The 27,252-nt window shown below is 37.3% G+C and overlaps 1 long non-coding RNA gene across 1 annotated transcript; it reads left to right on the plus strand.

Moving 5' to 3' along the window:
* LOC127018676 (uncharacterized) lies at nt 1–27,252 on the plus strand. Its single transcript, XR_007766802.1, has 3 exons — nt 1–149; nt 4,309–4,397; nt 27,221–27,252. It is a non-coding gene; the product is annotated as an uncharacterized LOC127018676 (long non-coding RNA).

Here is a 27,252-nt window from a genome sequence, read left to right on the forward strand (position 1 = left end):
AGGCAGAAGCCTCATCTACTTCTCCAAGAAAATAAATCAAAACTTTGTGAAAAAAATTCATAAACACCCTTGTAAGTGGAAACACGGTTTCCGGCCTCCTACCTGGATTGCTCCCAAATAGGGCAGAGAGCATCTTGGACACGGGAAAGGTAATTAACATTTCTGAGAAGACTATATGCTCCAATGAAAAACTCTTTGCTTTGCTAAGGTTCCTGACAAGGCTGTATCCTTTTCTGTCCCTCACCATCCTTGTTTGTTACCCCAAGGGTACATTTCCTCTTCTCTGCAAGCAGTAGATTTAATGCTTTGGAAAGATTTCTGTATTCCTGACCAGAGATTTAAAAGCAGGGCTTGTTAGAAGCTTTCCAGCTCATTAAACAAATTGAATTAACTTATTTAGTCCTCAGGCCTGGGGATGGCAAAATTCAATTCTGTGGAGGTGGCAGCCTGGTCAATCTTCAGCCTCCCCTTCCGTGTGTTTCCACTTCTTCTCCTTCTTTATGCCCAGCCCTTTTGGAGGGATGCCTGACAGCTGCATGGTCTTTTTCCCCTGAGCTTCTCACAAAGCCTCTGCTTTTATGGTGATTTTTGCTGTCCCGTTTGAGGCCTTAGGCAACTGCCTTCTTTGCTGACTGTTAAAACTGATGCACAGGATCAGCCCTGTTTAGAACAAAATTCTCCTACTAGAAAATGATTATTTGAGATACAAGGTGTGCTGGGAGAATATTTCTCAAGAGATGAAGGTGAATACCCAGCTTCCATGTAAATCTGTCTGATACCATGTGTTAATTAAATGTTTCTATTGAGAAGGAACATATGGTATTGTTTGGTAGCATGAATTAACTACTCAAATGAAACAAATAAAAGGAATTACTTTTCATTGCTGCATGTCTGCATGCATGCACATTTTAAAGATACATTTTAATCAAGGGTTTAAAATAAATGTAGATAACTGTGGCCTAGACAAAAGCTGACCCAGCCAAAAGCATTCTGTAGCTTGTCACAAGACAGTGACATCATTCACAGCATACAAATACATCCCTGCCAAAATTTTTCAAAACACAACAGCTGCAAGTTTTCTTTTAGATGAGAAAGTTATTGAAATAATATCTTAAGGAAATTTATAGCTAGGGGAGCTTCTATCACAAATCCTTTGATAAATCTTTAAAATAGAGAGTGAAACAAATTGCTCCATTAAACTATTTGTTAGTTTAAATATATAACAAATAACTAAGATGGTTTTAGCTAAACTATTTTACAAATCTATTTTTATTTAATTTGAGTACAAATAGAGGTTGCATGCTGGTGGAAATTCAAATCTTATTGCAAAGAAGGGGACTGACATTTTCTTTTAGGAGCACAGTAATTAAGATGTCCAAGACTTGATAATAAGGAATATTACTGCTCTATTGTTTCTCTAGATTTTTCACCTGGATGACCATTTCTTTTGGATTTTAAAATGCTAATTTCCCATGCCATTTAGATTTATTTCTTGGCTCAGCATACACATTTAAGTAAGACATCCATAGATAAATGGATTTTGCAGAAACTTCATAGATTTCATCAAAACTCTAAATAAGTATGTGTATCCAACTCACATTTGCTTCAGGTCATGGTTTTCAGTCAAAGGATCCTTGATGTATTTCATGGCTAACAGCATACTCAAAAACAAAAAAATGCCATACTGTGTAAAGCCAGTGGTCTGTCTAGCCCATCAATGCCTCCAACAGTGTAAAGGAGAGGCTAGTCAGGACGAACGTGAGATTGGACAGTTCCTGCTATCCCTGTGTATTCAGCATATTTGGCAGGAGTTCGGTAGCAGGGGGACTGCAGGGAGACCTCTATGCATGTAGGTCAGAGACTGTCCTGTGCCAGACACACCTGGCTCCGCAATGGACCCGCTGTGCACCAGAACTGAGCCAGCCAGGGGAGTTTGTGGTGCCTCTGCAAAAAAATATTTAAGAAAGGGCCGTAGCCACTAGGCAGAAGAAACGCAGGAGATGCAAGAGACAATGCCAGGGCAGGAGTGACACGTGAGCAGGGCCAAAGGAGAAACAAGAAGCACACCCGGGCAGGAAGAACAGGAGAGACAGAGAGAGAGAGAGAGAGAGAGATGCTGAAGGAAAGGAGGAGAAACAGGAGAGACTCCAGGGCTGGAGGGGTGCCTGATCAGGGGCAGGAATGAAAAGCTGCCTGAACAGGACTGCGGAGAAGGCATAGGAGAAGGTACAACCCCCAAAGGGACAGTGGCCAGTGGAGGAACCCACACCAGACCAGTGGAGTAAGAGTCGAGGAGCAGCAAAATAAAAGGAACCATTGTTAATTGGCAATCAATTAAATTGATTGGAATTCCCCAACTGTTTTGTTGCCTGTGACAGCATGCCCTTCCTTCTTCCTCAGCATCCAGAACTGTTGTTTTGGGCATCTTAGAGGGTACACCTCTGCCCTGCCTCTGTTTCTGTGTTTCAGATCATGAATTTGTCGAAGCTTTCTCTGAACCTTGATTATGTTGTCCCCTTTCAGCCTTCCCCTTTCCCCCTGAAGAGCCCAGCCTGTTTAGTCTGTCCTTACAAGGCAGCTATTCCATCCACTTGTTATTTTCAGTTGCCCTTCATGGGCCTTTTCTAAGTTGATTACATCCTTTTCGGAGACATCCATCCTTTCTGAGGTGACCAGACCTGCATTCAGCACTCAGGATGTGGATACAGTAAGATTTTATGAAGCACAACATGAAGCACTTTGTCTTGTTTTTCATACCCTTCCTGAATGACGTCTGATGATTTGTTGGCTTTTTTGGCTGCCACTGCCTGTTTGAGTCACTGATTTCAGAGAACAGCCAGTGATGATTCCAGTGTCCTTTTCTTAAGCTGTAACTGCCGGTCCCAATTTCAGTGTCATGTTGGCATGGTTTAGATTCTCCCCACCCCTCCCCCACCCTACAGTGCGTTCTCTTACACTTATCTACGTGGAAGTTCTTCTGCCATGTTTTTCCCTGCTCACAGTTTGGTGACTTGAGTTACTTGCTAGGGCATGGCATTTGACTACCTGAAAGAGCGTGATATCATCCACAGACTGGGAGATTTATTACTTTCTCCCTTCTCCAGGTCATTGATCAAGATGAATAAAACTGCCTTCTCTTGCCCACTCACTAGTGCACACTCCTGACCCTTCTCTGTCCTGAGAATTGTCCCTTAGTCTGTATACTTTGCTTGATGCCTTTGAAAAAGACCACAGAAGGGGACTCGAGGCCTGTGACTGCTTGACTTCTTTAATAAATTAACCACATAAAGCAAGATCTACGCAAATTACAGATATATGTTATTGTATCCACTTCTAGAGCTACAATTTAATGGATTACGCACTTATACAGCTAAGCTTCGTTTCTGATATTTGTAAGAAGAGGCAGCACACAGATATGATTAAAGAAGCAAAAACCCTGAAGACATAATATTTGAAGTTGAAGTACATAATGTATGCATTCCTAGAAGTATTTCTGACTAAAGTGGAATATGGCTGTGAGAGGATATCTTTAGAGGGTTTTTTTTTTTTCCTCTCATTAGAATTAATTTGTTAAACAGAAATAGTTATAGCATGGTATGGGGAATATAATTTCCTGTTACACTTGGAACAAACCTCAGTCAAGTAAAAACTTTATGATGATATACAGTAATTAATAAAGGGAGAGAACATTTGATGGAAGTATCTTTTATATAATATTTTTCATTCAGACACTTTTCTTGAATCACAAAAAACTGTAGTTTATAATTTATGTCCTATATCATGTGGGTGTCATGTATTATATGAACAACATACAGATAAGGTAAGAGATGAAAAGTTAGCCTGTTAAAGGTAAAAGAAGTTGGGCCATTGAGTGGAACAACCACCTTGATTGTCAGCGGTTGCAGAGACCGCTATCGTACACTCCCTGACTGAGGGATGGCAGCCAAGCTATAGAGATTTCTCTGAGGACAGTGATGTCTTTCCCCTTGTCCTATTGCTATTTTAGGTGAAGTAATATTCTAGCCAACAAGGATTATACTTAGTGAATATATTTTGCTTAGTGAATATATTTTCTGCTCCCTCTTGCTAGCCTTTCTATGTAGGCAGCACTCAAAATTATCTATTATTTGATTTTAAAGTTATCTGATTTATCAACCTACCACTTTAGAATCAAAATTTTAAAAATGTGAAGCTATTAGGACAAAACAATATTCAGCAAACTTTAAATCCCTTCTGTTACTGTAAAACAGCTACAAGTCCTACTGTAGCAGACCTAAACTCTTTAAATACTTGCACTTGTATTTACAGCTGAACACTTGTAGTATTGGGTTGCAAGATGGAAAGGATTGTTGCAAGAAAGTTGGACTTGTACTTTGCCACAGCCACAAACTAAACAGGTATCAGAATTATTTTATTTTATTTGTGAATTTTGTCAACAGGTATTAATCTTCAGAAGGATTCCAAGTTGTTATAGTGTGTGAACAGACACTAATTTCCAAGCTGTTTGCTATACACAGTAGCTGCTTGAATTTTCTTGTCTGCTATTTTGACTTTGTAATTGTCTGGCTTGCTGCTGTTTCATCTTTACCTGAATATTTGCATGTTTTCAGTACATGCTACATTGGAGCAACAGCTTACAAGGAAAGCTCTTGCTATCCTTGTAATATGGCAGAACTTATTATAAAATATAGTGGTTTTACTTGTTAAGGCAAATTGGCCGTCCTCTGTCTCATGCTTTCAGATATTTCTAAGTTCTCAGGATGCTTTTTGCCAAATTGTAAATAAATTTAGCATGACCATTTGTACAGATTTTCTTAAATATTTGACTGAAGTACTCTGCTTGTTAATCTGGTAGCTTTCTCTCTTGTTACGAATTTTCCTAGTTCAAGAACTTGTTAGATGTTAATGGCATAGGTCCAGTGTAATCAGTAGTATTATAATGATGCATACCAGCTGGGGAATGGATCTCATGAATTAAACTACTTGTACTCAGACATTCAAAGTAACCTACAAAAGAACTCTTAAAGCCAATGTGTTTTGTTTTGGTTTTAATTCATTCTGAGAAAGGAGAGTTAAATATGTGAAAAAAATGAGTCAGGAAAAATAAAAAAATATGATTAAAATTTGTTTAGAATAAAAACCAGAATGTTTTTGAAAAAATGGCAGAAATAAATATGTGATCTAGGTCTCTTTCCTCTTTTTTTGTCTGATGCTAATTCTGAAAATTGTGCTGCAAATTACATGTTATAGCATCTGCAGTCTGTATCTATGTTGACATAACCACAAAAAGAAAAATATGGTCATGCATGTGATTTAATTCATATGGAATTTTAAGTTTTATTGTGCAGTATAATTGAGATCAAGTTGTCAGTTATTTGCCACAATTTATAATAAAATCATATAAGAATTAAGTTACCCATACACACAAAAATCTTGCATGATGTTCCAGATGGCTTCAATTGCCATTTAAAAAGTAGACCAATCCTGGTGATAAGTGTAACCTGTAGGAAAAGCCAGGATGAAGAATTGTGTGTTTTTCCATTTTTTTGTTCATCCTTGTGCAGTGACATGTATATTAAAATACACTACTAATAAAACACACTTAAAAACACCTTTCAGATCTCAGTATTTCTCAAAGACTAGATATTTAAATGATTCTCTATAGTCCAGATAAATTAACAGTAATTACATCCCTCAAACCAAACTGAGTCTTTGGTATCACTGAGTAGCTGGTAAGAGTAGGTGACTTAGACCCAAGACTGAATCCTTTACAAGAATTGCCTCTCTACAGAAAGACATTAAAGAAAGCAGCAAACAGCCCTTATAATTTTGAAAATAAAACCTGAGAAAGTTGAGAGGTACATTCAGTACTCTCTGCAAAAGATGTACTGTTCTCTGGCAATTTTAGTTATAATATTGTGTAGAATAACCAGATGTTTTTTCTAGATATTGGCATTAAATTAAAACAAAAACAAAAAAAAAAGAAGAGAGTTTTGGCTTCCAACTTCTCAATAAATCTAGCAAGGGAACAAAGGCCAAGTATTGTGTTCAATTGTTTGTTTCTACACAAATGCTATTCTCTTCCTTAACTTGATTTTGTAATGTACTTAGTTTGAAGGGATTTGAATTTTTTTGATTAACGTTGATGCTGTTGTGCTGAGTGAAATCATAAGCTTGTCCAGATGAGCCATGTTGAGAAAGATGGGCTGTTTCTTTGTGCTAATACTGAAGAGATTTTGAATAAAAGAGTACAAGTCTGCAATTTAGCAGAATGCTTGTTTCCTACTTGTTCTAGCCATTGTATTCTTCAATATACAGGCTCTGTGCCTCAATTAATCCATGTATTATGAAAATTATCTGCTGATGCATTATTTATGAAAGTGTTATGTGACCTCGGAACAGTGGGTGCTAGTGTTGTTAGGATATGAAGCACAAAAATACAATAAATGAAAATGCATCTGAATGACAGGACCATTGTTTAAGTTGGAGGAATTAATAAAAGTAAGGCTCTAAAAACTTGTCAGTATATGAATGTCCTGCAGAAGCAACCAAAATTCAACAACCCAAACCAAGCATAAGGGAGCTTCACTTAAAAATAAAAATTGTCTTCCCAGTGGAACAAAGCAGTAAAGGAATAATTACTCCATGTACACGACAGACTTCATCTTGTCGTGTCTCTTCTCAAATATAAAAATTTCCAGTTGTATATTTTCTCTGTGGTACTCTTCCTCTTTTTACCTTGTCTGATGCTGTCTCAGGTGTTTTGGAGTTTTTTTTGTACACTGCCACTCCTCACAGCCGTGTCTGGATTTTTTGGTGTTTTCTTTAAATGATCTTTAAATGCAGAAAGGTTCTAAAAAGCTTTTTGTTTAACTTCTGTACTAATCTCCTGCAGGGAAAGCAAAAGCAAGAGAGCTGTTTAAAAAAAGAAGCAAAAACAACAGGAAAAAAACCCCACACCAACAACACCCCCCCACCCCCCCCGGCAAATAAACAGAAAACTAGCTTTTGAATCTTCAAGAACCACCAGAAAACAGCATACAAAGGATTTTTAGAACTGTAATTAGAAGGGCTTTCCTCCAGGTGGACTGCTACTGTTTTAAAGCATATCACCTCGATAGGATGGGTTAGTACGTTGTCAGTTATATCTTCTCTGCTGCAAAATCTATGTGGGGATCTGCTGACTGAGCAATTATGGCTGATGGAAGACTTTTCTCTGTTGAGGGAAGATCAGTTTCTGACCTGTGTTCCAGGGCTATGCTGACATGGAGTGTGTTCTACTCTGAACCATTGCCTGTTTCCAGAAAAATGGAGTCTGTGTTCAGGCTTGGGCTGGGACTAGCTCTCCCATCACCTCTCCACATCACAAATAATCAAGCTTTATTCAAATGGATTCCCTGGTAGGAAACGTGGGTGTTAATACCAGTGGTGCAATCTGGGGAGCTGGACAGCTAAGTCATTAGTAGGCCCTTCTAAGCTCTAGGAAATAGATGTTCTGCAAACATTTTATTGGCTTCTTAACCTAGATTGAATTTTCTTTATCCCGTACTTTGCCTGAGCACGTGACATAATGGCTTATGTGAAGAAAGTACTAGGATGAAGTCCAAGTTTGGCTGAAACTAAAACAAGTCAGTAATTAGTTGTACTTACATTCCCATATGGCTCTGTGCTTGCTTGCTTGCCCTGTTTATGAGCTAAACTGATAGACAGAAATCATTGAGTCACGGAGGGGAAGACAGCATGCAAAATGACAAACTCAGATGGTACTTATAAAGACGTGAGCAGCAGACAATGAAAACATCAATTAACTAGGAAATGATAAGTTCAAAGACAACGGAAACAACACTAAATCTCCTGAGACTTTTTTTTCTCCCTCAAAAAAAGAGTGCTATATTCCATGGAATTTCAGCTTTACATGAATTGGGTACTTCTAGAAACTATTTTCTTAATCTAAATTCACAAGTCAAATCCATCAGTCAGTAGTGATCATATCCTGTAAGCTGAAAATGTTTTTATGGATTTTTTTTTTTTTTGTCAGTGCTGAGGGAATTACATTGCTCAGTGGTTGAGAAATATTGAGATTAGGCAACATTTTGCCCATTTATACTAGATAAATGTTAAATATCTATAACATACCAGAACCCTCTTGCCAGTCAGTGAATAACGTTTAGCTCTACATAAAAATAACGAAGAATTCTGGCAAACACAACATAAGCTTGATGGTTCTTATCTGAAACTAAATAAGCTGTAACTGTCTGTCAGAGCAATGCTTGCAGTAAGCTCCAGATATTAACAGGGATTCTTTTGCTTTGTCTTTATTACTTTCCTCATCAGTGGGTTTGGGTTTGAATTTCTTGATACTTTCTGTTTATTAATTTCATAAAAGCCCTTTCTGCTTCATACTATGGTTCTGAAGTATACCACTTCATGGAGTCCAGCTGCATGAAAAAATACAGCAGCCAGGTTAGAAGATGAGAGCAAATTCTGACTTTATAAAGTGAAAATCCTGCTAAGTATCAAGCCCTGTTCATCTTATTTCAGGCAACTTGCTTAAGACGCTTGAAGCAACATTTGTTTTTCATTTGAAATATACGTAGAAGACTGTCTCTTGTAATTGAAAACATTACGCATTTATGAAAACTAGAATAGGTAAGTTTCTCTTTCATATTTAATAGTTCAGCATGATAATGCAGAATATACATTGCACTTGCCCGATCTGGGGAATTTCTTAAATAATAAAGAACGTATTAGATCACTTTGGTTACATCAACAGAGGGAAGTATTTTTCACATTTGTGTTGAATTAAGATGGATTAAAGGAAACAAAAAAGATTAAATCCCTTATCTTTCATGCTGCATATGACATAATTGTTTTAGCTTGCCATGTTCCATTATGAGTGCATGTTATCCTTGTCTATGAAAAAGTTTGCTTCAAGAAGATGCCACTGAAATGCAGTTCTAGGGGCTCTAAACTGGAATGCAAAAACTATTGAAGTTTCTGTTGTGGTTTCTTTCTTTCATTCAAGACAAAATTATCTTGAAATCATAGCTGAAAGAAGGACTCTTCATCTTAATTATGTTATAGGGTTAGATCTAATGGTAGTAATCAAAGAGCTTGTGCCCATGGATGAATTAAAATTGTGTAAATAATAAAGAGAACTAAGATGAATAAGTGATTAAATAAGTCCAGTAATGGTGGCTGGTTTAGTTATATGTTCTGTAATGAAGGCATAACTGTCCCCAAACTGTGAAATGGGAGTAGGACCTAATATTGTCTAATACTTTCACAGTAGGCAGCCTTGCTTAATACAGATGGCATATTCTTCTTTAGTAAGTGCCTAAAGTATCATTCACTTGCTAATGATTATTTTGCATTCTGTATCATTTTCATTTTTCTATATCTGTATGTAGAAAACCAGAAGATTAATAATTGATATGAGCTAGCAAATACAACTTGTTTTGCAGGAGTAAGAGTTTCCATTTTCTTATCTGTCAGATTTAGGTACGGCCTTCTGCAGCTGGTAAATCCTCCTTTCATTCAATCAGCCTGTGGCACTTGATGTTTATTTGATGTCTATTTTGAAACTTTGCTGCAGAGAGGTTATATGGAAGGCAGTAGGATTAACATTAAATATGTTCTTGGGTGCGTGGAACCTTTGCAAGAGCTGAAAATTATACTAATACTCAAGGGCTTGTGGGATAGGGAGGATGGTGTTATTGTTGACAGTTACAGCAAAACAGGAGGGAAGGAGTTGGGAGGAGAGAAGAGGAGCTGGTTTTGACATGCTGATTTTCATTTGGCAAGAGGACATCTGGAGAAGATTCTGTAGAAGCAGTTTGAATTATAAGTGTGAACAAAAGGGAAGTGAGTGAGGAGGAAAGAAATCTGGGAATCATTCACAAAGAGATTGTAATTCAAATCCTTGAGAATAGCTAAGGTTGCCCAAGGACAGCCTGGTTATGCTGTGTGCATACTACAGAGCCTGTTCCATTTTAAAAATATAAATCTTCTCAGTTACATACTAATTTTGTGAAAATTGAAATAAGAATAATCTTGAAACATGGATATCTATTGTTCAAACTTAAATTTACAATACTTATTTCTAGTAAAATTATGAATAATTGCAGAAAACCATAATTTGAAAATACCTTCTCATTGGACTGTAGCATGTCTTCAGAATTACAACGGTAAAAAATCAAGGTTACTTCATTATGTAAAATTTCCCTGAACACGCAGTGGGCAACATGATAAAACGTTTCTGTTTTTAGCAAGGAAGCATCAAAAGAATTCTCTTGCAATAATGGTTGATTTTATGCACTGCATTTTCCTTAAGGGGGAAAAAAAAAAAGCAATAATCTCCCATGTACAAATTACTTTTTAAATATGAGGAATTTTTGTTACTGTGATTGTCTGAGAAATGCACCTAATTCTGAGTTTCACACGCCTGGAAGTTACTGTTCACGCCCAGTGATAAAAGCCATGCAGAATACTGACATAACTGGGTGTACTGTAGTTCATCTCCTGCTGACGTGTCTTGCCTTTTGGATTCGGAAAACATCAGCTGTTCAGAACACTGCAGTTAATAAATGGAGAAAAATATCAAGAGAGTTAGTTTCTACAGACATTCAGGCTTGTGATAAGAGTCAGGTTATCTGCTTCTGGTTAAAACTTCGCTCGTCTCTTTTTCACAGAATTAAAAAAAAAAAGTCACATAGCTTCTCTTTCTTGCATAAATTATTTACTGATACACAGGGTGTCATTTTTTTCCCTTCTGTCTAGTTCTAACTGCGCTTTTAGTTGTTTTATCATCCATAATTTGTATACTTTGTTATTTGTCCTCTTTTTTTTTTTAGGAAAGGTACACAACCTGGTGTTCATAGCATATCTCACCTGGAGCATGGTTAATTTTCAGTGAATACAGGCCTTGCTTTAGAAACATAATGATTTTCTTAGTCTGTTGTTGATATATGGTTTACTATTTCAGGTTTGGGGTTTTTTTTGCTTGATGCTACTTCACTGTGCTGAAGAATAGTCTGATCAGGAAAATGAATGCTTTATTTTTAATTAACAGTGTTCAAAATATGCAGTGTTAAGAAATGAGTTGTAGAACTGATTCAGACAGTGTTCTGTTCTGACTTAATATCCCAGTTTACATGGAAATCGATGCAATTTCATGGAGAAATAATGTCTTAATGTTGGATTTCAGAAAAGGACATAAAGTATATTCACAGAATCATCATGTGGTTGCCATCCTTTGGCATAAATGTGAGTGAATATCCAGAGTTCTCTGCTAGTATTTAAAATCCATTGCTCTATTATGGGTTGTTAACTGAAGGTCTTTCTTATTCTGAGAAGTGATCTCAAGCTGCAAGATGTGAATCAGATAAAAAAAAAAAAAAAAAAATCCCCTAAGCTCTGGCATTCAAATTCAGACCTGCATCCCAACTTCCTCCAACTGTTGAAGGTCAACTTTTGTCTCCTGTTGGTTCAATTCTTGTGTCTCCTTTCTGAGTCTGGCAGAGGATTTGAAAGGAACGTTGGCTCAGAACTGGAGGCTTATAAATAGAATCCGCTCTGTCTATTTATATCCCTTCATAAAAGGTAGTTGTTGGTGGCTTCATTAAACAGCTGCTTGCAAGCCCCATAAAATGGATTAACTTTCTCCTTCAGTGTAAAGATTAAATTGAATAACTGTACTCTGAAGTGAGATTTATCTGACTGAGAAAAATGTAATACCTGATATTTTGGAAGAGCTATATGAAAACAAACTGTGGAGCATTATACTGTTGTTCTTGAATGGCAGAGGATGTGGTTACAATGTAAAAAGCACACAAGAGAGCAACCTGCTTTGTTCTTTATTATTTTTACTGAATAATTGGGAAGGCCTTACAGTACTCAATGCTTAAATAGAAATCCTGGTGACTCAGAAACTTCTTGGATGTTAGCGTATACACAGGTACTTTCCATTGTGGTTTCAGAGATTTTCATGCTAATGGTTGACATGTAGAACCCTGTAATTACCACCCAGGTGGTAGATGTCTGTATCTCGTGAAGTTTCTGGGTAAACTGCCCTCTTAATAGTAGTTTAGTGGCTCCCTTTGGCTAGAGTATTTGTATGTACCATTCCTAGTGTTTACAGAGAGCATACTGCTATAGTATTGAAAACTTTATTCCAAGAATTTATAGGCAGTAATGATTGTGCAAAGACTTAATGATGAAGCAGAAAACAAATGTGTTCCAATACCACCCAGCTCTTTTCCAAGATAGTTCTGACCATCCTTTACTACTTAGACTGCATAGGCACCACCCTGTCTGGTTTTGCATTATCCAATATCTAAGCATACAACAGGTGACAACCATCACCTTTTCTGTAGAGTGCAGTTCATTATTCTTGTTGGTTTGGCAGTAGCTGTTTCTGGCAGCAAAATAGTCCCACTTCTGTCTCTTAAACCTGAGGGAGTGGGATAACATGTTGGACAAATCCATCTACAACAATAATACTCTGTCTCTGATTCTTAGTTCCTTTTTAGTTTGGATCTGTTTTAATTTCCCACTGAGATAAGTCAGCTCTGGACCCAAATATCCCCAAACAGTCTGGTGTGATTGCTTGTCTATGAAAAAGAGACAAATGATGTAATGGCATAAAATTTTGTTTCTGATATCCTTCAGGTTTCACATTTTTTCTTTCATTTTCTCCTAGCTAATAATTTTCTTCAAATATCTTGGAAGCATAGCATGTTTTAAGGTTTTTGTAGTCTATCGTTTATGAGATACTAGCAGATCAGAAGCTTGGCAACCAAAATTAATGTGGAAATTCCATTCAGATTCTTTTTACACATAAGAAACTAATACAATATGGTAGGACAGAAGTAAAACGGTACTACTGTGTATGAAGTAACTGATGCTAATATGATTTTTTTTTTTAATTGAATCCTTAGTTAGTTAGCACTGCACCAAATAGCTCCTTTATTTCATCCTGAGGGTTTGTTCCTGCTGGGCTAAACTTGTTCCTTTTCTGGCCCTAGCATTAGTCATTAGATTAGAACAGGATCTGTGTTAGGCAGGAGAAAAAGGGAAAATCTGCAATTGAATTAGTCCCAGAGCTCTCCTCATGAGAGCAAAAAGGCAAAATTTCACTTCATTGCTCATAGCATGAAAAGGAGACAAATCTTGTCTGCAGATGTTTTTTCAGTATTCAGGGCCACACCTGGTGCAAGAGTTACACTATGTATGGCTATGAAGCTCTAGCTAAGGGCGGAGGGGGAAGCAATTCACTGGAGGAAAGAAACAGCCTGCATTTTGGGAAATGGTATGTAGCTGTAGCCACGTTTCGCAGGTGCCTTAGCATTGCTAATGGACTTGAAGAGTAATGTGCTACCCATATAGACGAATATGTGTAGCTGATGCCTCTTCTCTCTGCAGGAATATGAATGTTAGGAGTTCCACAGTAGAGTCCTTTTGCGTGTGTTTATTATGATGTGAAAAATTAAGGAGGTGAAAAAACTGCTGGATTATTGATACAATTTTAGTATTAACTATGTGGGAGGAACACTTTTGTCATTAAACATAAGCATAAGCTCGCGAAAATGTCTTCATGTTGTGGTCATTTTTCAGTTCCCTGTTGTTTACACATTAATAATGAACCAGTAGATGGTGAATCTTATTTTAAAGGCAGTTTATGGTTGGTTGCTGTTGAGACAATTCCTGTGGAACTAGCTGTTCTCAAGGAGCGGTGTGTTTAGGCTAAGGGGACTGAAAATCAGAGCTGTTGATCTCTGTTCCCAGTTCTTCTGTTAACTTAATGTGTGGCCTTGTCTATGACTTAAACCTCTGCATCTCAGCCTCAAGTTCTTTAGAATGAGCATAAAAATTAGATTTCCTCTGGGCTATTCTGGGTATGAGAGTGCATCCTGAGACTGGAATGAAAAAGTACTGCTAAAATGCAAAGTGACTTTATTGATAAAAACGCCAAATTTGCCAATGCCTTTGTGATTTTAAAAAAAACCCACAACATTACTAACCAAACTGAGCTTACCTGTTAATTGTCTGCAGCATATAAAACTGCGGTAGTCAAACAGTGACTTTGGTGCTGAGCATGACTGGGCTATATAAAAGCTTTCGAGAAGTGTTGCTGCTGACTCCCTGAAATTTATTGATGAGGTGGAACTCTACTATTCCATCTTTATTATCTGTTGCTGTTTCAAGAAGAATATTTCTGTATAAATTTAAGGAAGTGACTTGCTTTATTCTGCTTCATTTAGGGTGATCATATCAGGTTAAAAGTAACAGCACTGAAGGGCTGTGTGTCCCTTGTCCCCCCCATGTCCCTCAGGGCCACTTGTGAGCTTGAATGCAGAGGCATCTGTATGGTATAATTCTGTGCAACATTGAAGTTCCCCCTTACGTAACATGCGTCACAGCACTGCTGTGACGCTAACTTCTATCGTGAAGCCAAATCAGCATAGCACTGAGCCTGGGACAACTGAAGAGAACTAGTTAGCTGTATCGCTCCTGGATTTGGATTAGTTCATCTGACGTTAAATCAGGGTGCACTTAAGTCACGTTCAGGATACACACGTCCAAAATAGTCTCTGATTGCTTATTGTGGGCATAGTAGGTTGTCTGCACAGCAATGTCAGTCTCTGTAGTTTGGATAGGCAAAATATTAATATGAGGCGTGTAAAATCTTATTCTGGACCAGCGTAAGTTTAAAAAGAAAAAAAGAAAATATTCATATAGGTATTTAAAACAACTGTTTGAGAGGTAAAAAACATGCAGCTAAACTTCCAGGCTAAATTCAGAACTGGTATGTCTGGCTGAATGTGATTAAAGGAGGAAATCTAGTTTTGACCCAGAGATTTTATTTCTTTGAGCAGACATTTCAAACAGGAAGATGTGTAGAAATAGATGCAAAATGTCTGTGCTGTAGCCTGGCAAGTGCCAATACCATATGTAATCTGTTATAAGATGAATGGCATGTTGAGAAATGATTCAAGCTGGCTAATTTACAGAGCTCTCATTCTGCAGCAATGTCCTGGAGAATGCCAACTGAAACAGCAAGTCCCCTGTTAAAATACCATAGACGTGTGTGCATGAGTGTGTGTACATATTTAATTGTCATATTACAATAGCAATAATGATTGAGGTTCAAAACTTTTCCTGGGACTTAGAGATCAGCTGGGATTCAGAGTCTAAAGCTCAGCCAGGTGCCATTAGCTCTCACTAGCCAGTCATTAATCCCCAGGAAATGCCTTGCACTTCAATCTCTATTCCTTATCTGAAAGTTCTCTCGCTAAGATTTCAACTGTGTCTTAAGATCTTGTTAATAATTAATTTTCCATAGGAACTAATGGCTTCAATAAAATATAGTATTTTCCTCCTGTGTCTTTAGTGCTTAATGAGCTTTCAGTTATATATGATTTGTGAAGTTGAGGGGCTGTGTTAACTCCAAAGAGTTTGGCCCCACACTGGGGTTTTCAGTTTTTGCAACATCAGACAGTGAGCTTGTTAGGAGTTCAGCTGACTTTCATGAACGATGTCTTATCTATCTCCCTTCAAAGTGTGTTCTTCCTGTATTTATAGCATTTCAATGCAAGAGCTGTTAGCTGTTACACTGAATGCGTTTAGAGGAACAGGATTTTTGGGTGCCTTTTTTAGTGTTCACATACCAAATTTTCTGTGGAATACCGGGAGAGGGTTAATAGGGAAGGGCACAGGAAATGTTAGAGGAAGGTGCATCCGGGGAGTGTATTTGCCCATCCCTTTTAGGAAGTGACAATCTAGTTCTATGTCATGTCAGTCAGCTTAAATCCACTTGATGCAGCCAGTTTCCTCCAATTCATGGTTGTGTAAGTAGAGCACTGATAGGCGTTTCTTTTCGAAGTTTCAAAGTCCCCTTCTAGGGGGAAAAAAAAAAAAAGCTATAATTCCACCGTTTCCTGCAATTGTTCTACCTTAAGCTGAAGAAGATATGTGTATAGCTGGGAAAAGGCAGGATTCTGGAACTCTTAATTGCCTTTGTTACCTGATTTGTTGCCAGAGGGAGAGGGGATATGATAAGCTGTGACATCTTCATTGATAATGGAATTTTACAGCAGCATATTAAACTGGACAGCCAACTGAGCAACAAGAATTTGAATATATCTCTCCATTCATAGACATGTAGAAAGCAGAATCTTACTGGCATTCTCCTGCAAACCCGTTCTGTAACTTTTACTTTGACGGCCACATGGTAAGATTTAAATTTCCTATAGCTGCCACCTTGTCAAGATGGATATCTGATGCCCAGCCATTCCTTATCCCAGTTCTGCTTAGCAGCTTGAAAACACTGCTGAACTGTTATGCAGTTGGTAGCCTGTGTGTATGTCCAAAACATACTGTAAGAGAAATATCTGCTGTCATATTGCATGGACTAAAACACAACTCAAATCCTTTCAGCTGTATACCATTGAAAACAGCAAATAAAGAACAATTCTGTTTTACTATGGAGGATGTATCTCCAGATAACTAAACTGTTAGTGTATAGTTTAGAATAGAATGTGCATGTTTTTAGGGCTTAGAGTTATTTGATAGTGTAAATTTAATGCAAAGAGATAAACCTAGATTCTGGATGGCAGTGAAAATTTAGCCCAGAGTTCACAGATCAGAGTTTTTGCAAAAACCAAAAGATCTACAGTCAGAAGCAGGTCAGAAACAAAGAGAAAAATCCACCCTCCTATCTGTGCAGACAGGGAAAAATCAGGCCTTACTTAGAGTTCCAGAGGTAAGAGGCCTTTCCAAGCCAGACATCTAAAATGTCTCAAGCCTGGTTTGGGTAACTGTTCAGAAGTTCTGATTTTTTCCAAAATCTAAATCAATATAGAGTCTATTTAAGGAAATAGCACAAAATTCTTAATGAAAGGCTGATATTTCTTACTAGCTTCTTAGCAGTGATTAAGTACGAGCATTTTCATGTGGTTGAATGCCAGCACCTTTCAAAATTATTTCAACTAAACCACGAAATTACCCATTTACCTCTCAGTAAGTGACCTTGTGAGAAGTTAGCAGAGAATAGCAATTAGGCTTAAGATTGACATTCCAGCTTGTTTTGCATTTCCCTGGCTAGATAAGCCCTTATGTGAGATTGTTTTGATGTGCTGGAATCAAGGTATGGATCTTGTTAGGTTTTGCAAACTGTCAAGTCCATGAAGTTGTTGTTGTTGTTTTTCTATCCAATGCCTTTGAAATATAGTCGAATCAGCGCTAATGCGCAGTGGCAGTATTCCAGGTTTCCACTTTCAGATCTCAGTTGAAAGTAGGGAGGGTAGTGAAATGTTACATGTAGCCGAAGCTGCCAGCTTAAAAATAAGTAAAATAATTCTAGCTATTGCTAAGAATTTAGGTATCCTTCCTCTTGAACAGTAATTATTAGTATATCCTAGCTAGTTTGTTTATTTGTATATGGTTTGGGGTTTTTTTAATTTTCCCTTTATAAAGCTTAGAGGTAAAGAAGAAGAATTACTTTGGAGATATTTGGCATTTTCCTCACTTAATTTTCCTTTAGAAAATATAACAGTTTGTGTGCTTAATCTAATCAACTTCTTTTTTAATAAATGTCTGACTACTGATTTTTGGATATTTGTTTTATAGTTCAAAACTGTAGTTTATCTGTGGAAAAAATATTTGTTACTTTGAGAAATATGAAGGGAAAATGCTCTCTGTTCTTATCTAGATGAACCAGTAGGGAGCAGTATCTTTCTTGGCATTAATTTTTATATTCTCAGTATTTGCTGGCTGCACCTAGCTCACTTTTTCTCTGTCCGACTGTGAACACTTGGAAGCAGACATCCTCATAAACAAATTGCCATTATGAGAAGCGGATTCCATATTGGCACATCAGCAGAACAGATGGAGATTCAAAACAAAACAATTTTTTGGAAAAGTTGACATGGCATTACTTTTTATTAGTGAGTTTACTCCCTACCTAGCTATCTGGAGGAGGTGATAATTTTATTACGTTAGCTATGAAGTGTGTAGTTAGGTAAAATCCAGCATGCAGATAATCTAATGGGATCCCTTGATTAAAATAGTCACTCACAGTTGTAAATGCCTTCATGAATGAAGCATAAATGAAAAGCTGCTGCTGTTAGTTTCTGTGAAATCTGAGGCAGGTTTCCCTATTTATAGATTTAATCTCAGTAGAAATAGGACAGTAGGGATAAGAAATTAATTTGGAAGCAGAATTTAAAAAAAAAAAGTTCATATTTTTACTTGAGTTTGGTTTTTTTCTTCTTTTTCTCTGACTGGGTTCACGCCTTCATCAATATTAACAGAATGAAAATTTGAAATTATGTCTTCTCTCCTCAAACTTTTACATTAACTTATTACTTTAATAAGTAACAATACTATAAAAGAACTAAAGGTAGTAATAATTAAAGAAACCTAAAGATCCTCACTCACCATTTGCTTACTTTTTGTCTCTGACACCACTTTTGTATATGCTGCCATATCTTTTTCAATGCTAGGTAATTTTAACTATTTCATTTTGACAGTTTTGAAGATGTATCACATTGTAGCACATCAGTGAGAGAGTATTTATTTTTGCTTGGAAAAAAAAATGCATGATAAAACCAGATGGGGAAGATGCAGTAACTGAAGAACCTTTAATTCAGTTTTGTATGGAAAATAACTTTTTCTGGATTAAAGCAGTTGTTTTTGAAATATGTTAAGTTATTTTTACTAGTTTAGGGTTCAAATTTAGATATTTAGATTGCACGTATTATTTAGTTTGTATTTGTATACTAGGCTTTACTGATGAGCACGGAAGGGATTCCCCCCTCTCTTTTCTAGACCTGTGGTACTTCATTTAGTACTCCTGCATCCGTTTGTTTCTCTTCCTATGTATTCTTCTGTTTGCTTCTTTCATTTACTCTTACTCACTTTTCTTTATTGACTACTCTCCTATATTTTTCTTGGCTTTCCACCTCCCTTTGTTATTTTCACTCTCATCTCTTTTTGTACTCCTGTTTTTCCTTTGCCAGTAATTTTTTTGTTGCCTGTCATTCTTTTTCCCACCTCTCCAATCAATGCTACACCTCCTGTTGCCTTATTTTCATGACAACTTTCAAATCACATATTTGATTACTCCTTTCTGCGAAGAAGTCACAGTAGGGAGCAAAGGCAATTCTTTCACCTTTCGAAAAACTACAGGTAACTATCCCAAAGGTGGAAGAATTTTGTTTGGCTTCTTTCTGTTCAAGGAGGTGGCACACATCAGAAGTAGGAAAAGAGATGCTAATGGCTAATTCTGAGAATTTGTAGGAAAGGGAATTTTCTAGTGCTATTTCCACTTTGCTTTTGTGCTCCCACCTCTACCTTTTCCTGCCTTATTACAAGCAATACTGTGGTACTGAGTGAGATCACTCTGCCTGCAAAGTAGCAGACAGGGAGGAGCCCAGCAGGCATTAACACTGTTTTAGGCCACATTAAGTCCTGATAAGATGTTCTCTTGAATAACCACTTGATCAGCTGCAATGCAGAACAATTGGTACGTGGATCAACCCACCTCCCCGATTCCAGAATAAACACTGAAGGAAGACCTTGGTGAACCCTTCGAGATGAATTTAAGCTGGTTCCCAGGGAGGTGAGGAAAAGCTATGAAACTGCGGCTTCTTTACTTGGATACCTTTTCTAAAAGAACTGTTGGATATCAGTTCCATAAAAGCAGAAGGACCATGATGTCAAGACACTATAGCAGGATTGTTAAATGGTTTGCCTCAGTTTGGAGCTTCTTGGTCGTGTGTGTGTGTAGCTTTATTTTTATTTAATAGAGTCTTAAGAAAACAATACCTTGAGTCTCCTAAAACTGCTGTAGACCTGGTCTTAAGCCAAATCTTTAATTACCTTCCTGTCTTTTGATTGTTGACTCTGCCTTGTAATAGCAAAACAGAGCCTCTATTTTGGATTCAGTAGTGCTAGTTAGATCATCACCTTGCTACTGAAATACTTTCTTCTACTGTTTCAAAACCAAGTAATCCTTAGAAATATAGGTTAATAAAGGCAGCACCTTTTTCATATTAGTCTACAGATGTCAAAATATAGAACAAACTTCTCATGTGAAGATTGTCCAAACTTGCTATTTTGTGTTTTCATTCAAATAAAAGCCAAGGCTTTGTCCTCTGGTTTGCAAGAATACAGTTTCTTCCACAGATTGTCAGCAGAGTTAAATCTTGAAATATTTAGGTATGATGTTGTTTCCCTTTTGCAATTTGGTATTTTAACATTATGACTGATAGTTTTCTTGGTACCAAATAACTGACCTCTACCATTTGACGTAAAAGATACTCTCCTAAATTGGCACCACACTTGGCAATTGCATTGCATGTACCTTATGTTAAATGGTAGCTCCGCATTTAGCTCCACAGGTTTAACTACATATTAAATTCATCCCAAAGCTGCTTCCCAATTGCTTAGGGTAAAGGGGGGTATCTAGTATAGTAATTAGGAATCTAGAGCTTACTTGGTGATATGATTAGGAATTTGGATAATGAAAATATCAGAGTAACTCTGAAGGAGTATGTGTAGAGGCAATTAGCTACATTAAGAAGTTCTTACCAAGGAGAAGCTTGCAAATAATGGTGATGACAGGTGAGCTGAGAGCTGTTGAGATGGAAAATATTAGAGGATTTGAACAAGTGATTATGTGTAGGACAAATGGGTACGGTTTTCACTTGACAGAGCAGAAGTGGGTCTCTGTGTAACCTCAGGGGGAGACTGTTGTGAAATGATAATAGTAGAAGAATAAAGGAAGAAGTAGGTTGGAAAGGAATCACCAGAGTGAGAAAGGGTGTAAAGTCCTAGTATGAACAAAAACAAAATCGCATACATTGTACTAAATAGTTTATAGCCTGAAACTTTCATGTTTGTGAATATACAGTCAGATCATATAATTCTGAAATCATTCTGTTATACTGTATAAAATTACGCCTCAAAGTCCTTTCTTGATTCTCTGGAGAAATAGGATAAAATTGTTTCATAGAGTAAATGAAAATGGGCCCTGATAAGTTCATGTAGCTGCCTCTGCTTATCTCAGGCCTGATTTTTGCCCACAGACTACACCAAGACCTTTGAAATTTCAGTAGAGCTCCTGTAGAGAAAAATTAACAGAAACATCTTATTATAATAGGAATTATAAGATTTCTATTAGCAAACACAGATGCATTATTATTATTATTATTGCCTTGAAAGATAATTTAAACAGAAATAAGTGCCAGATGTTCCCCCAAAAGAACTTGGTTTCTAAAATAAAAAAGCAGTTGCCATTTTCTGAAAGATTTATTCACTGTTCATTGTGTTGTCTGAAATTGCAGTTAAATGTAACGAAAGACAGTATTTCCAAATTTAAAGGAAATGAAGCTTATTTGTATCATTTGGACAGTTGTCTGGGTTTCTAGAGCACAATACCAGTCCGTTAAACTGAGAGGACAAAAATTAAAGTGCATAGGTAATTGTAAAATTAAAACCTGTTTTTATGGTGTGTTATAAACTATAAAAATCAGATGAAACATAACAGATGAACGTATTTGAATTTCAAGTGGTTTAAATAAGTGTGAAATGTGTATGATATTCCCAATTTACTTCAATGAAAAATGTAATAAAAATCTATTGTAGGCCAGACAATTGTTGCTAATCAGCAAAGAGAAATCTATGTCTCTGTTCACTTAAAGCAATGACAAGGAGTTGGTACTTTCTGATGGTTCCCTACCATTGGGAGTAATCATAACTTTTGTTATGGTGTTGTATTTGTTTTCTATAGTAAAGAGCTGTTTTCAAAAGGCCTGAAAAACTTGGTCCAAGGAATCTATTACCTGGTAAATATCTGATATATAATGTTTTGCAGATAAGTACTTATTTGTATTACAAAATCAGAAGATTTCCATATCGTGACTAGTTGAGTATTTGCTCACGCAAGGAAAATAAGCCCTGAGCTAGTATTGTAGCAAAACTTTTAAAAAATATCTTTAGCTTTACTGAGAAGCAGAAAAGGTCTTTGCCGTATCAGCCAGGTGTCTGTACAGGCAGTGTAAAATAAATTGACCACTAGTCAGTCTCTTAAAAAAGCCTTGACTATTACTCTGTAAGGTAACCTAGTTACCACGGTAGTGATAGAAGAACATAATACAGAATCAGTTTTTCCTAAAGGTAATAATTTGATGTCCCCAATGATATAAAACATCAGCATGTTCCTTTAAATTTTATTTAGTTACAAGTGAAAACAGAAAAAAAAAACAGTGATCCTTGCCTCTTGTGGCTTTATCGAAAAGAACGAAGTGGTTTCAAAAGGAAAGGGGCACATAGGCCTTCATTTTAGCCGGCAGAGCTGGTTGTACCCAAACGGGAGGCCTGCTGTACCGCTGCAATTGTGTACAGGCACAAAGACCTTTATAATTTGAGAGCTCCTTGAGTGAAAGCAAAAGGGCTTTTTTCTTGAAGAATACAAATGTTGAGGAGCTTTTTAACCCTGGCTAGTGAATAGTTAAAATCGTGACTGGTTTATGTTTCATGACCTATTATATATTTTGTTCCTGCAATTCTTTTGTGGCAGAATGTTTGGTGATGAATTTTTCGGCTGAATTGTGGCTATACACCTCTGAATAAAAAAGTGTTCAAATCATGATTCATTGCTGTCCCTATGTCCGGATCTGTATTCAGAATTTAAAGACGGCACGTGCATGGCCTTTAGGATTGAAACCTTTTTTTTCAGTGTGATAGCAATGCACATATGTAGTTGGCAGGGACATTGGGGAATTAATATGCAGTGATTCTTTGGCGAGAAGTAGAAATAGTATGTTGTTTAGCATCAGTTGCTCTTAGAGGACATTACTGATTGCTTACACATTGAATCCTATTCTGCTGCTCCTAACTGGGAAGAGAGAGTATACTCTCTCAGTATACTGGAAATCTCAGTTTTAAGATTTGAAAAGAGGAGTGTTTGGACATGGAAGCAAGGCATAGGAAAAATCTAAAGTCTGGGAATGAAGAAAGATTATTTTTTATGAATGGAATGTGGTTTAGTCTGACAGATGTGAGACAGAACAAAAGACCTTTTAAAAATGTCATTAATCTGTTGGAACAGTTAACATGAGAAGTCACACACAGTTTCTGCTTGACAGTTACATTAATCCAGTGTAATAGTAGATTAGAATGGTTCAAACTGAAAAGTGATGTGACAGTCCAGCATTCCCGTTTGCAAAGACAGTGAAAGCAATACTGCACCCCTATTTTAGTCGAGCCATTATATTCCTGGGAAGGGTGTCTGATATATCAGGTAGGTTTTCTTGTTGCTCCTCTGATTTTGGGAGGAGGCAGTGGTGAGGGACGGGAATTTTTTCAGTTTTGCACTGTGTTCAAGGGCAGGCTTGATGTCCAGCAGGATTTGTTACAGGACTGATAGGCTCCAGTGGAGATTTTTCCTCCCATTGCTCAAAGCAGACAGCAGTTTTACCAGTAAAGCTTTAAGCTAATTTTGCAGCATAACTGCAAACCATTGTGTTGACATTCCCAGCAGATGAGAAAAAAATGTCTATTTCGTGGGAAATCCCACAGAGCTTAATACTAAAATTTTAAACCTCCTTATTAGATTTTTGTTTGCTTGTGGATACACTGTAGAATTTAATACACAATGATACCATACCTTCAGGGCAGGGAAAAAAATATAGAGAGATATTTACGATAAAAATTAAAACCAGCTTTAGAGAAATTTCTCCAGAATGCTATCAAATTACAAATAAGATTCATCTGTATGGGTCTATATACTTTCCTTATACTTACAGAAGCTTTTAAGATGAAGAGCGCTGAATTGCAGAGACCTTAGAGCAGGCTTTCTGCGATTACATCAAGCCAAAGATTCATGACTGTTTAATGTATAGTGCTTGCAGAATATTATTTCAGTTAGTTTTAAGAATTCCAATGAATTTTGGTTATACCTCTATGTGCTGCTTAAAGGGAACGCTTAGAATATATTTAATGCAGAAGTCACGTTAGCCCTCTCACTCATTGATCCAAAATTGTCTATTTGATAGCCTGGAGTATTAGTTCACTGTGCATTACTGAGCTCAGTAAACTAAGGCTTGAAGGTCTCGTTTCTGCAAATAGGAATATTTGAATTTGACTGATGTAAAAAGTCCGGGCTGTATATTCTGTGGGTAAAAATGTTTCTGGGGACTGGAACCGCTTCTGTCATCAGAGAAATTAGTCCTCCATATTTATTAGAGGAAGCCCTTCCTCCACTAGTTGCATTTTACTCTTACAGATTTTGGTGTTTCCCACCCTTTAGATTGCTACTCAGGTTTTTAGGTCATATATTTCATATCTTCACACCATGTGATAGCATTACTAATTTTTAAATGGGTTTGACAAATTGATTTAAGGGTTTGGTTTTATGGTGTCTGCTATTTTTTAGCTTACAAAGGGAGACCAACAAAGCTTAAACCTAGAAAAAAAATGCATGTTGAGGTTTCTCTTTCTCTGTTACTCTACATCTCTTTCTCCCTTCATGTAGCTATTGAGAGTAGTATTATCTAAGCTAAATTACATGTTGGTACAAACTCAAATAAATGTATGAATTTGCCATGAATAAATTTAGGCTCTAAATTAGAAGGTTTCTAACCATCCATTTTTTGGAGAGAAAAACTCCCAACTTGCTTTTAAGATGGACCATGAAAACTTTGTGAATAGGAATATATTCATGATTGTTTACATGAGGTAAGACTCACTGACCTGATGAATCTCTGTATAGTCCCCCTCCCGATCTTGCTAAATGCAGAGCTTTAACTTTGATCTTTCATGATACTTATCAATAATATTAGATTAAATATTGCAGATGGATAGATTGTATCAATTTAAATCAATGGCATATTTTGATGTGTGGTCAGTCACTGGAAATGATCTTTTTTCACCTTTGTTTTCAGTCTGCATTTCTGCTCTTGTCTTTTTCATATTTGAATCAGATAGAAACTAAATCTGGAAGTGGCATGAATCTGACAGTCCAAAAATAGTTTCTGGAAAACCTAATTAAAGAATTGGAAAAATGTTGCTTGGTATCATAGTGAGTTCAGAGCCTGGTTAAAAGAAATTTGAAGAATCTCAGCCTCCACTAGTGAAGTTGTTATGGATATTAGAGACAAAGTCAAGAATACAGTGTGATAATTATCAAAGGGAAATACGAAAAACAGTATTAAAGAATTAACTAATATGATGCAAATTACTAAAGTCTTCCCTAGGTGAATATCTACTCATATTTCTTGAACTTTTAAGTTGTTTGTAATACAGTAGAAGATCATGCTAGAGGGCTGTTTTACGTAAGAAGGCAAAGTCTTGCTCAGGTTTGATAATTCTTTCATATTGGCTGTCCTGGAAAATGTTGCAGAGTATTTCTTCACATTGAGTATAATTTCCTTGAGTAACTACCAGATGCTTGGTAAGGTAGGGAGAAACTGGAGTGTTTGACAAAGTAAACAGAAATACATACAGGGCTAATCCAAAGCCCAAGATGTCAATAAAAAGATTTCTACTGATTTAAATAAGCTGTAGGTCAGGCCAGTGTTACAGAAGTCATCTGAGTAATGGACTCCCCCAGCACACAGTACAAAGGAGACTTTTTATATGTATGTCCAAACAGTGTGTTTGGAATGCTTCCAGCAGAGTTTGGCTCTGATTTTAACGTTAATTTATTTCAGCTTGTTAAGCCACTACTATATGATTTAAATAAATGTCATTTTAATGGATGCTGATAAAAAGAGATGGACTTTATGACATGTAGTTCAATTTGTGAGCCTGACTGCTTAAATACCTCAGTTTTGCGAGCACATAAGTAACTTTTCATTAACAAAAAAACCCACAGATAGCTTGTAAACATCTAAAAAGCCTAGGAGTGTATGTTGGGGGGAAAAAAAAAAAATGTTCAGTTTAGAGTTTGTACTGTTTGTTGAGTGAATTTCACATGACTGTTTCTTATAGAAACCATTTGGGAAAGTTTATTAGTGAAACTCTTGAATGTTGTGTTTCAATTGCAATTTCGATCTCCAGAGAATGAATAGAATCAAACTGTATAGTAGCTGTTTACATGAAGGAAGAAGGTTACATTTTAAACACGTAAATACAGAAGTAACTAACAGTCCTATTCTCACCAAAAATCTAGGTAGCCACAGTAAATTGTAAAATAATATTTAGAAATTACCTATTCCAATTTTGGTGTTTTTTTCTAAAACCATTTAGGATTTTGTTAAGAACAAGAGTTGGAACAAGATAAAGGCTTTCTATAGGGTGCAGCTTGAATTGAAGGGATTCCTCCACTTTTCTGTGCAATCTATTGCAATGTTGAATTCTTCTCATGATGAGGAATTTTTTTCTTATACCCGCATGGATTTCCTCCTGAAGTTACTTGTGTCCATTTCCTCTTGTCCTGTCACCATTTATCCATGTGAAGAGAGTATGTCTATTTTCTCCGTAACTACCTGTGTTGGGTTTGTGTGGCAGGGTTTTGGGTAGCAGGAGAGGGGCTACGGGGTGGCTCCTGTGAGAAGCTGCTAGAAGCTTCTCTGGCTCCGAGTCGGACCTGCCTCTGCCCAAGGCCGAGCCAATCAGCAATGGTGATAGCACCTCTGTGACAGCATATTTAAGAAGGGGAAAGACTGCTAAAAAGAAGAGCTGCAGCAAAGAGAGGAGTGGGATGTGAGAGAAACAACCATGCAGACACCGAGGTCAGTGAAGAAGGAGATGGAAGGAGGTGCACCAGAGCAGAGATTCCCCTGCAGCCTGTGGAGGACCCCGCGCCGGAGCAGGTGGCTGGGCCTGGAGAAGGCTGTGACTCTGTGGGAAAGCCCACGCTGGCACAGTTCGTGGAGGACTGCAGTGTGTGGAAAGGACTTGAGTTGGAGAAACTCATGGAGGGCTGACCCCTGTGAGAGGGACCCCACGCTGCAGCAGGGGAAGAATGTGAGGAGTCTTCCGCCCAGAGGAGGAAGGAGCAGCAGAAATAGCGTGTGATGAACTGACCGCAACCCCCATTCCTGTCCCCCTGCGCCGCTGGGGAGGGGAGGAGGTAGAGGAATTGGGAGCAAAGCTGAGCCCAGGAAGAAGGGAGTGGTGGGGGGAAGGTGTGTTTTTAAGATATGGTTCTATTTCTCATTATCCTACTCTGATTTGATTGGTAACAAGTTAAACTGATTTCTTTTTTCCCCAGGTCGAGTCTGGTTTGCCTGTGACCATAACTGG

This window comes from Gymnogyps californianus, chromosome 7 (assembly GCF_018139145.2).
Source record: "Gymnogyps californianus isolate 813 chromosome 7, ASM1813914v2, whole genome shotgun sequence".
In the NCBI taxonomy this organism is placed as follows: domain Eukaryota; kingdom Metazoa; phylum Chordata; class Aves; order Accipitriformes; family Cathartidae; genus Gymnogyps; species Gymnogyps californianus.